This window comes from Oryx dammah, unplaced genomic scaffold, assembly GCF_014754425.2.
Source record: "Oryx dammah isolate SB20612 unplaced genomic scaffold, SCBI_Odam_1.1 HiC_scaffold_29, whole genome shotgun sequence".
In the NCBI taxonomy this organism is placed as follows: domain Eukaryota; kingdom Metazoa; phylum Chordata; class Mammalia; order Artiodactyla; family Bovidae; genus Oryx; species Oryx dammah.
Window position 1 is genome coordinate 92772096 of NW_024070213.1, and position 12134 is coordinate 92784229.

The following is a 12134-nucleotide window of genomic DNA, read 5'->3' on the forward strand; positions in this document are numbered from 1 at the left end:
GGGTCAGAGTTGTTAAACAGTATGACTTCCTGGTACATGTAGGGTTTCCCCTTATGAATGAGAAGCAGTCACTGAAGAGCTGATGAAAACCATATATGGAGTTGGAAGGGGGAAGTTCCACTCATTATTCAACAAGCATTTCTCCCCAAATGAGAACCTGGGAGGACCCAAGGAGGCTGGAGGCTGGAGGCTGGCTCTCCCGGCAAGTGGAGAGCTCAGGCAGCCGTGTGTCGCTGGTCCTCCTGGAGGCAGGATCCTGACCTGTCAGCCCAGTGGGGCTCCCAGTGTCCAGTTCCCAGAGCTAGCTCCTGGCCAAGCTGAAGGATGTTCCTCAGCCTTCCTTAGTCACAACACGTGTCCTACTGGGGCTGGACTGAGCCATCCAACTGCTCAGAGCATTTCAGCTCCTTGGTAGTTTGTTTTTGTTTGAATGTAAATTAGCACGTTTGCTTTTTCTTGTCAGGGATGTTCTTGTCAGAGTTGGGTTAGCATGAATCAGCTTCATAGGAGTGGTTGGCCAATAAACTCATCAAGCAGCTTCTGAATGATTGCATGGCGTGTGGGCAGGCCAGCCTGAAACTCGGGGCTTTCTTTGTACTTGCAATCTGAATAACCTAGGGAAAACGTTTAGCCTCTCTGAATCTCCGTGTCCTCAACTGGAACATGCCCAGGGTGGAAAGGTGTAGTTAAAGTGCTTGGAACAGGGCCTTCAGTCATCGAATGTGTTTTTTGAGCACCTACTATGTATCAGGCACTGTTCTAGGAACAGGGATATGAAACAACACCCCTCTCCTCATGGAGGTGACATTGTAGTGGGAGGAGACAATGATACAACCAGAATATTTGGCAGTAGTAAGGGCCATGCTCTGAGCATTTAACTTAAAATGAAAACTTACCTTGGTGTTCTTGGAGAGGAAATGAACTTTGCAAATTTCACAGACAGCAGTGTGGGCATGATTGAGGGGAGCCCTCCAAGGGGGAAAAAGTTCTAGGTCAGTGAGACAGCACAGGCACAGGAGCACTGGGGAGATCTGGGCTGGCTCTTTTGGAAGGGGAAATGAGATGCTCTTAGAATGCCTGCTCTTTTTTTTTTCTGGGCTTGAAATGAATAACATGCAAATGAGCACCTGGGTCTGAGTCAGCAGTGAGTAACCCCTCTGCGGGATGCTGGGCTCAGAGCGTACACAGAGCTCCCCGCTGGCTCCTTCACACCCCTGAGGGGCTTCTCACTGGCAGCCTCTGCACCCTCACCCCGGGCTCTTGCCCATGTCACCCTGCTTGGGCACAACCCCAGGTCAGGCCAGCTGCTCCCTGCACCTGCAGCCAGGGGTGCAGCTGATAAAACCGCTTCCCTAGAATCCTGGGACAGGGATACCAGGAGCATCCTCGCCATCTGGGCCATGGTGTGCCCGACTGCAGCTGGTACAGAGGAAGACACTCCCTTCCCCGGTAGGTCTCCCTCCCCAGAGCCCCCGGACCCCTACTCATCAGGCCTAGGCTTGCTCGGTGGCTCTCCCCTCTTCCCTTCTTTGCTCTGCTCATCCACAATGACCCACCCACCTGTGCCCACTTCTCGCCGTCCAGCCTCTCCTGAGACTTTGCTGAGCTGTCATCAAGTCCGGGGCCATCCGTGCCTGCTTTTCCACGCACTCACTTCAGCCTGCACCGCGGTCCACACCGCCAATGTCCTGAACCCACTTTTTTGCATCCTGCCCTTGCTCCACTCACTACTTCTCATCCCTTCACCATGTGTCTTAAAGGAATAATCTCCACTCTGCTCTCCCCAGGCTTCTTAATCCACCAAAAACTAGTATCAGCCCCCAAACTGATGGACAACTTCTCTCAGTGGGGTCACCAGTGACCCCTTTGCTTATCTGGTGCCTACTTTGCAGCTTGTGTCTTTACTTAATTTCTACGTCATTTGCCACTGTGATGCTCCCTTTTGGCTGAAGCATCTTGCCCTCATTGGGTGTTTCCTTTCTTCTTTATCTGCCGTTCTTAGGCAGTTGGTGTTCAAAACATATTGCTGGGGCTTCCAAGGTGGCTCAGTTCTAAGAGTCTTCCTGCCAGTGCAGGAGATGTGGCTTTGATCCCTGGGTTGGGAAGGTCCCTTGGAGAAGGGAATGGCAGCCCACTCCAGTATTCTTCCCTGGAAAATCCCATGGACAGAGGAGCCTGGTGGGCTGTAGTCCATGGGGTTACAAAGAGTCAGACATATCTTAGCGGACTAAATAACAACATATTACTGAGTATGGAAAATAGGGTCTGCATAAGCTTCCTCCCAGAAACCCCTCACTTTGCAAAGGGATGAGGGTCTCTAACTGGGACAGTGTGGCTTCTGAAAAGCTTCCCTTCACTTTGACTTTCCCTGGCCTGTCACCTCAGCCAGCAACCTCACTCCCACCCTGTGCCAGAAGGAAGCCTGGAGCCATAAAGCAGGTCTCATAAAACCTCACCGGGGTCCCAAGTTCACGTGGCTAAAAATAGAGCACACATCTGAGCCCAGCCCAACTGGCTTTTGGTACTGCTAGCTTTTACTGAAGTGGTGACCACATTTCTGGAGTCCAGGAAAGGAAACATGAATGTTTAACTGATAAAGGGAAACAGTTCCTGTTCACTGAGCTTGTCATGTACCCAGTACAGGGCGTGGGGCCTACGGATTATGTTACCTCATCCCCACCACAGCCCTCTGGTCTTTTTAAGAATTTTTTGATGTGGACCATCTTTAAAGTCTTCTATTGAATTTGTTACAATATTGCTTCTATTTTACGTTTTGGCCTCTTGGCTGCAAGATGTGGGATCCTAGCTACCCATCCAGGGATCGAACTTGTACTCATCCCTCCCTGCATTGGGAGGCAAAGTCCCAAACACTGGTCCACCAGGGAAGTCCCCCCACTTCTTATCTTATGCATGGAGTGATTGAGACACAGACTCAGAGAAGCTTGAGCATAGAACCTCCTCTGTCTGACTCCGAACCCTCAGGTGGCAATGGGTTGCCACCATCAGGGATATGAGGGTGTCTGGGACATGCCCCGGGGATCCTCAAATAGAAGAATGTTTGGGATTTCAGTGATTTCTGAGGTCAGCAATTGTGAATTTCTGATTTCTGAATCTTCTAGGATGTTTGGAAGCTGTTCTCTGAGAACTGACAGAGGTGGGAGGGTGGGGGGTAGAGCTAGATGTCTAGGGAGGGGCCCAGCCTCCAGCTGCAGTCAGGAAGCCGTCAGAGGCTGGCCCAGCTCTTCAGACCAGGGGCCACAACCCCCGGCTCAGCATAGGGCGGTCTCTGTCTGCTTCTAGGCCCCTGTGCTGTGTATACAGATGGCTGCTTATGCTCTGTTCATACACAAATAAAGTAAACATGCAGTGTATAACATACCTATTCTGTCTTTGTTTCCATTGTTGTTCAGTCACTAAGTCATGTCTGATTCCTTGGTGACCCCGTCGACTGTAGCCCACCAGGCTCCTTTGTCTATAGGATCCTCCAGGCAAGAAACTGGAGTGGGTTGCCATTTCCTTCTCCAGGGGATCGTCCTGATCCAAGGATCAAACCCATGTCTCCTGCAATGCAGGCGGATTTTGTTTTACCTCTGAGCCACCAGGGAAGCCCTATTCTGTATTTAGGGATATTTAACTCATATTTGTAAATTGAATTTATTGGTTTTTTTTTTTTAAAGATTTGAAATGATCACTAACTTGGAGAAAAGTTGGAGGTTTCGTACAAAGAATTTTATTTTTCCTGAACCATTTGGGAGTGAAATCCAGTCACCTGCTCAGACTTTACTGTGTGATTCCTGAAAATAAGGACAGTCTCCTCTATCACCACCATACAACCATCAAAATCTGAAAATTAAATAGAAATGTTACTGGTGTCCAATCCTCAGACCCCATTCACATTTCGCCAGTTGTCCTGATCTTGTCCTTTGCAGCCGGAGGATCCAGTTCAGGAGCATGAGCTGCATTTAGTTCTCTTTTTTTGTCTCCTGTCTGAAACAGTTCCTTAATCTCTCCCTGACTTTCCTGATCTTGGCGCATTTGAAGATTACAGTTGTTTGTATTATGTCCCCCAAGCTGGTGTTTCCTCGTGATTAGATTTAGCATATCCATCTTTGGCAGGAATATCGCAGAAGTGACGCTGTGTTCTCACTGCATCCTATCAGATGGGCTGCAGTTTTGTTGTGTCTCGTTACGGATGCTTTTGCTTTGAACACTCGATTAAGGTGGTGTCTGCCAGGCTCCACCACTATAAAAATATTTTTTCCTCTTGGTAATTAACAAGTATTTTAGGGGAAGTTACTTTGCGCCTCCTGTTTTCTCCAAAAACTTTCAATGTATTCTTTGATTTACTTCTGTCAGTAGGGGTTAATGGCTTTTTCTTTTATTCAAAGGTTACAAAGGTTACAGTTATTCATCTTAAGGGCATGTTGTCCCCTGCTTGACCATTGGGAACTCATTCGAGCTGTCCTTGTGTCCCTTTGACGTGTCCTCACAATTCTTTGCGCACCCTTTGCATTTTGGCACAACATGTTCCAGCTTCATGTTGTGCTTTCCTCATCCCAAACCTGGAACTGGCAGTTTGGGCAAGGAATCCAGGTCCCTTTCAGTGGAAAACAGTATTTAAAAGCCAAGATCTGGGTGCTAGCTTTGCTCTCTGATATTGGGGTGTCATCACTCCCTAGCCCTCTGAATGGACAGAGGTAGGGAATAGACGCAGTGTTCGTGTATGCGTATGTGCACGTAACATGGAATGAGACATGTACACCTGTGTATATACCTGCCATGGACCGAATGTGTGTGTCCCCCTAATTCATATGTTAAAGCCGTAACCCAATGTGATGGTATTTGGAGGTGGGGCCTTTGGGAGGTGATGAGGTCATTAGAGCGGTTTCCTCACCATGGGATTAGAGGCTTTATAAGCAAAGGAGCAGTGTGCACTGAGGAAAGGTCAGGTGAGCACACATTGAGGAGGTGGCCAACCCAGTGCAAGCCGGGAAGAGGGCCCTCACCCGGAGTCAAACCTCCCTCACCAGGAGTCAGACCTGCACCCTTGATCTCAGACTTCCTAGTTTCCAGAACTATGGTGGGGGAAAAGCTATTTATAGCAGACTGAGCTTAGACAGCATATATATTTGCTTATATATATATTCACATAAACATACATTTAGATCTCTGCTTATTTCTGTATCTCTCTGTATGTTGAAAAGGTGTCCCAGGTGGCTCAGTGGTAAAGAATCTGCCTGCCAATGCAAGAAACACAGGGATGTGCGTTTTATCCCTGAGATGGGAAGATTCCCTGGAGTAGGAAATGGCAACCCACTCCAGTATTCTTGCCTGGAAATTCCATGGATAGAGGAGCCTGGTGGGCTACAGTCCTTGGGGTCGCAAAGAGGTAGAAGCAGCTGAGCGCACACATACACACACACGGATGCTATATGTTGAAAACCATGAGTGCACACCAATACTTCTGACCCCAGGCCAACCCCACGGATTCATTCAAATTGTCTTCCTCTCTGCGGCCCCGCTCCAACAGTGAAACACTGCCTTCCATTGTCTCTAATATTCTTCCTCATTTGCCAGCTTCCATGTGTAGCCAGCTCCTTCTCTCTGCTGCCTGCCTCTCCCCGGCTTGGGTGGGTTTGGGGTGTCAACACTCAGCACCAGGCTGCCTCTCTGCCAAGCGACCCTTCTCACCCCACTGCAATCTCGGTCACCCTGGCCAGGTCATCTCAGTGCGTGGACGCCCTCCCCACCTGCTCCAACTTTGACACACCAGGAAACCCTCCTCACCCCTCCCGGGCTCTGAGTGCCTCCTCCAGGGTCCCCCCACCACGTCCTGTCCCCCTGCTTGAGCTCCACCACCCTGCTCGAGACCATCCACTCCCCCCATGGTGCCCAACTATCTTTGCCCACTTATTACTTGTGGCTTTAAAACCGTTCAGGGAGGGAAAGGCAGGCAACAGAGAAGGAGGGCATTTTTCTGTGGGTGTGTGGCTTTTCTTTCCTGATTATTTTCCTTCTGTTTTAAATATTTATTTATTTGTGTCTGCTAGACCTTAGTTGCGGCCTATGGGATCTGTTCCTAGACCAGGGATCGATCCCAGGCCCCCTGCATTGGGAGCATGGAGAGCATGGAATCTTAGCCACTGGATGGCCAGGAAAGTCCCCTTTCCTGTTTATTTTAGTAACACATGATGGTTTGGCAATACAGGAGAAACGAAGAAAAAGATTTTTTTAAATCTCTATTAAATCTTCCATTCAGAGAAAACTATTTTTATCCTTTTCCCTCTACAGTATCAAACTTAAAAAAAGAAAAACAACACTATCAGTTTCTTTGGTTGAAAATGCAATATATGCATCTGATTGATACCTTCCGAAGTCACACCCCCCCACCTCCTCCTTCATCCCCAGGACCCTCCCCAGAGGCAGACGCTGATACCTGTGTGTCTTGTGTATTCACCCAGCTGTTTTCTATGCATATATAATGTGCATGTGATGGTTTTTCAACCAAACTGGACTTTGATCTTTCTGACATATTTTCTGTTAGTCTTTTTCCTCTATGAAGTGAAGTGAAGTCGCTCAGTCATATCTGACTCTCTGCGACCCCATGGACTGTAGCCTATCAGGCTCCTCTGTCCATGGGATTTTCCACGCAAGAATACTGGAGTGGGTTGCCATTTCCTTCTCCAAGAGATCTTCCCAACCCATTGAACGTGGACTGAACCCGGGTCTCCTGCATTGTAGGCAGATGCTTTACCATCTGAGCCACCAGGGAAGTCAATTTTCTTCTATAATTTAACAAAATATGAACATTTTTCTATGTTCCTATATTTCAATTCTTCCCAAGTATCATTTGAAAAGGCTGTATAATTTTCCATCAAATGCATGTTTCATTTGTTGAGTCTTTTGTGGTTGGACATTTCTGATTTTTCACTATTATAAATCACCGACTTGAACTTTATTGTGCCAGGAGACCCATGAAGCCAACTGAGGTGGTTGAGCTACTTTGCATGCCTGGTGATAGACTACTGAACTGAAACAATAGAGGTTTGTTTTTCTTGGCAAAAGCATTCAGGGGTGGGCAGCTAAACCAAAGTTTTGAGGAAACCACCAGAATATAAAAGATGAAATTCTAAAGCCAAGTCGTTCGTGTAGAACTTCCAAAGGAGGTGATCAGGAGCCTCTCACTGATTCGAGAACAGAAAACGATTGAGACAGGGGCAAGAAAGAGAAGTATAAATGTTAGTCGATCAGCTGTATCTGACTCTTTTGCTTATGGACTATTTATGGACTGTAGCCTGCCAGGCTCCTCTGTCCATGGGATTTCCCAGGCAAGAATACTGGAGTGGGTTGCCATTCCCTTCTCCAAGGGACCTTTCTGACCCAGGGATCGAACCTGGGTCTCCCTCTTTGCAGGCAGATTCTTTACTGTCTGAGCCACCAGGGAAGTCCGAGAAGGAGAATATTTGTAAATTATTTCTGTCTTCAGATTTCAGGCACTTGAGGGCCTGGGGTGAGGGTTCTGTTGCCCTCACCTAAGAGCAGGTCCCCAAGAGAGCTTTGATTGACAGGTGAGACAGGGAAGTGGCCTGTGGCTGCCCGGGAGACACGGGCTGTGTCGGGTTCAGCCACAGGGTTGCCCGGTTTCCCATGGGCCACGCAGGAGAGACATCTGCATGGTATGAGTTTGGCTGAGCCAGTGGGTAGGGCCAGGGGGCAACACAGCAGAAGGAAGCTGGAGGTGGGCACAGCCTTCCTCTGGCTGAGGAAGGAGCCCCCAGGACAGGTTCAGTCCAGTCGCTCAGTCAGGTCTGACTCTTTGCGACCCCATGGACTGCAGCACGCCAGGCTTCCCTGTCCATCACCAACTCCCAGAGCTTGCTCAAACTCACATCCATCAAGTCAGTGATGCCATCCAACCACCTCATCCTCTGTCGTCCCCTTCTCCTCCTGCCTTCAATCTTTCCTAGTATCAGGGTCTTTTCCAACGAGTCAGTTCTTCGCATCAGGTGGCCAAAGTATTGGAGCTTCAGCTTCATCATCAGTCCTTCCAATGAATATTAGGATTGATTTCCTTTAGGAATGACTGGTTGGATCTCCTTGTAGTCCAAGGGACTCTTAAGAGTCTTCTCCAACACCACAGATCAAAAGCATCAGTTCTTTGACACTCAGCCTTCTTTATGGTCCAATTCTCCATCCATACATGACTACTGGAAAAATGATAGCTTTGACTATACAAACCTTTGTCTGCAAAATAATGTGGAGTGAAGTGAAAGTCACTCAGTTGTGTCCGACTCTTTGCAACCCCATGGACTGTACAGTCCATGAAATTCTCCAGGCCAGAATACTGGAGTGGGTAGCCCTTCCCTTCTCCAGGGGAGCTTCCCAACCCAGGGATCAAACCCAGGTCTCCCGCATTTCAGGCGGATTCTTTACCAGCTGAGTCATAATGTCTCTGCTTTTTAATATGCCATCTAGGTTGCTCATAGCTTTCCTTTCAAGAAGCAAGCTCTTTTAATTTCATGGCTGCAGTTACCATCTGCAGTGATTTTGGAGTCCAAGAAAATTGTTTCCTTTGTTTCCCCATCTATTTGCTATGAAGTGATGGGACTGGATATCATGATCTTAGTTTTTTGAAGGTTGAGTTTTAAACCAGCTTTTCACTCTCCTCTTTCACTTTCATCAAAAGGCTCTCTAGTTCCTCTTTGCTTTCTGCCATAAGAGTGGTATCTGCATATCTGAAGTTATTGATATTTCTCCCAGCAAACTTGATTCCAGCTTGTGCTTCATCCAGCCCGGCATTTCGCATGATACACTCTACATATAAGTTAAATAAGCAGGGTGACAGTATACAACCTTGACATACTCCTTTCCAATTTGGAACCAGTCCATTGCTCCATGTCTAGTTCTAATTGTTGCTTCTTGACCTTCATACAGATTTCTCAGGAGGCAGGTAAGGTGGTCTGGTATTCTCATCTCTTGAAGAATATTCCACAGTTTGTTGTGGACCACACAGTCAAAGGCTTTAGCGTAGTCAGTGAAGCAGAAGTAGATGTTTTTCTGGAATTCTCTTGCTTTTTCTGTGATCCAACGAATGTTGGCAATTTGATCTCTGGTTCCTCTGCCTTTTCTAACTCCAGCTTGCACATCTGGAAGTTCATGGTTCATGTACTGTTGAAGCCTGGCTTGGAGAATTTTGAGCGTTACTTTGCTAGCGTGTGAGATGAGTGCAATTCTGCAGTAGTTTGTACATTCTTTGGCATCGCCTTTTGCATCCCCTCAAGTCAAGGGTACTGCAGGGAATGATGATCCTCAAGGATGGGAAGCTTCTGAGAGCCCACAGCAGCACCCATGAGAATGTCAGCTTTACCTCTGCTGAGACTATAGAGCCACAGCCAGCTTCTAGAAGGACTTGTTCAAGGAAGATCCACCCCATGGCTTGAGTATTCATGACCCTGTACCCTGACCCTGACCTAAAGGGTCAAATGCACCCTAGCATGCAGGTGAGAGGTAAGCTCCAGGGGAAAGAGGAGGAGCCTGAGGTGGACAGAAAGAATCCAGCCTTGTGGCTCTTTTCACCTTGGGCTTTGAACCTAACCCAGGCCTGATGAGGTGACATTTGATCCAAAATTGGGTTCAGTGTGTTTATTAGTCTCGGACCATTTTAATTACAAAATTGCAACCATGTTTGCTGCTGGAGGAGAATTTATACTTTTACCTAAGTGTGAGGACAAAAGTAATGGGTCTGCCAGAGCTTTTATCTAGGAGTAGGGCAATGGCATCCCACTCCAGTACTCTTGCCTGGAAAATCCCATGGACGGAGGAGCCTGGTGGGCTGCAGTCCATGGGGTCACTAAGGGTCGGACATGACTGAGCAACTTCACTTTCACGCATTGGAGAAGGAAATGGCAACCCACTCCAGTGTTCTTGCCTGGAGAATCCCAGGGACGGCAGAGCCTGGTGGGCTGCCGTCTCTGGGGTTGCACAGAGTCGGACACGACTGAAGCGACTTAGCAGCAGCAACAGCAGGGAGGTATTATCCCCAGTGCATAGTTTCCAGTGTGTGTGTGTGTTAGCCGCTCAGTTTTGATGGACTGGAGCCTACCAGGGTAGGCTGCAGTCCATGGGGTTGCTAGGAGTCAGACACGACTGAGCGACTTCACTTTTACTTTTCACTTTCATGCATTGGAGAAGGAATTGGCAACCCACTCCAGTGTTCTTGCCTGGAGAATCCTAGGGACGACGGAGCCTGGTGGGCTGCCGTCTATGGGGTCGCACAGAGTCGGACATGACTGAAGTGACTTAGCAGCAGCAGCAGCAGCAGCTTGCCAGGGATTCTCCAGGCAAGAATACTGGAATGAATTGCCATTTCCTCCTCCAGTGTGTTGTCATGACCCAGGGGTCAAACCCGAGTCTCCATAGTTTCCAGGGATGGTGGGAAGCAATAATAGAGTTCATTTTTTATTATATCTCATGAACAGTGTGTTCAACATGCCAGTTATAAGCAGAATAAAAGTTGCTTAAGCAACAAGGATTTATTTTTCTTATCTAAAATGAAGTTGAGAGGTAGGTGGCTGCAGGGATAGTTGAGCAGCTCAGTGAAGGCCAAGGGCCAAGCTCATCCCATCCTACTGCTCTGCTAAGCCTCAGTGTATTAATGATGTCTCCCCTCCTGGCCACAAGATCACTGCCCCAGATCCAGCCATCACATATTCACACAGGAAAACACAACAGGAATGGCAGGCTGTCCTCACTCTTGCCTTTTACAGAGAGGAAAATCTCATCTGCAGGCCCCCAGTAAGACCAATCTTATCACTGCTGGGTCAGAGTGAGTCATATGGCCACACCTCGAAACATGTTTCCTGAGGGAATTTTCTCCGCTTCCTAATTTCCTAAGGCTCTTCAAACCACGATAAAGCACAGTCAGTGCCTCCCTCCCATAAACTGCTTTCGGTGAGGTCATCAGTTACCTCATTGCCAGAAACAGTGGGTATATTTCATATCCTTGGTCTTACTTGATCTCTAGATCACTGGACAGTGCAGATCTCTCCCTGCTCTTTGATGCTCTGTCCTCCCTGAGGGGTTTTCCTTAACACCGTGCTTTTGGGTGTCCTTTACTTCTCCACCACTCTTCAGACTTCCGTGGCCCCATCATCTCCCCTCCACCGCCTTTCTACACACTCTCCATGGTTTCAACATCACCTGTGTGACAAGTACTACCTTAATTACATAGTTAATGTTACATCTTGTCTGAGCCGTGGATGCAGTTTTAAGTTTCCTATAAAATATCTATATAACCTTGATGGCCCTAGAGTACCTCAAACTAAAAAAACCAAGGTCATTATTTTTCTCTTATACCAAATCTGTTTTTTCTGTACCCTTTGCTTCCATTGAAGTCACCACCACCATCACCTACCTAGTCACCCAAACTAGAAACCTCTGTCCATCTTCCTCATCATTGCCACCACAGTCATGTCAATTTTAGCATTGGTAGATTGATTCTTTATCACTGCGCCTGCTGGGAAGCCCTTCCATTCACTTAGGACTGTGGTATTTTTTTAGGCATACAATAAAAATAGATGCAATCCAGAGCAGGGAGAGAGGGGGAAGCCAGAGGCTAATGGGGCTATGCAGTACCCTGGCCCCTTTAGAAGCATCCCCATTTGTATACAGAAATGCATGGTGATATGAGTTATGTATCGATCACAATCACCTAATCAGTTGTGGGCATCTGACATCTTTACCACTAGTCAAGACTGGGAATGAAGAGGTACCCCTCCATTGCTAAGTACAAAATCCCTGGGGCCAGCAGCCCAGATGTCACCCAGTTCTTAACATAGATTGCTGACAAACAGCGGTCCCATCCACATGCCCCAAGCCTCCCCAACTGCCTCTTCAGTGGGACTCTTCTGACCACAGTATTTTCCGGGCTTCACGAGGTACCACTAATTGCAGCTGGTTAATTATCCCTTCTCCAGAGGATCTTCCCCACCCAGGAATCAAGCCTGGGTCTCCTGCATGGCAGACAGATCCTTTACCATCTGAGCCACCAGGGAAGCCCACTTATTTCTGAAGAAATTGTTTCAAGTCTCAGGATTGAAGATCTGCCCCTGAGCAAATGTAGAGAAATAGACTTA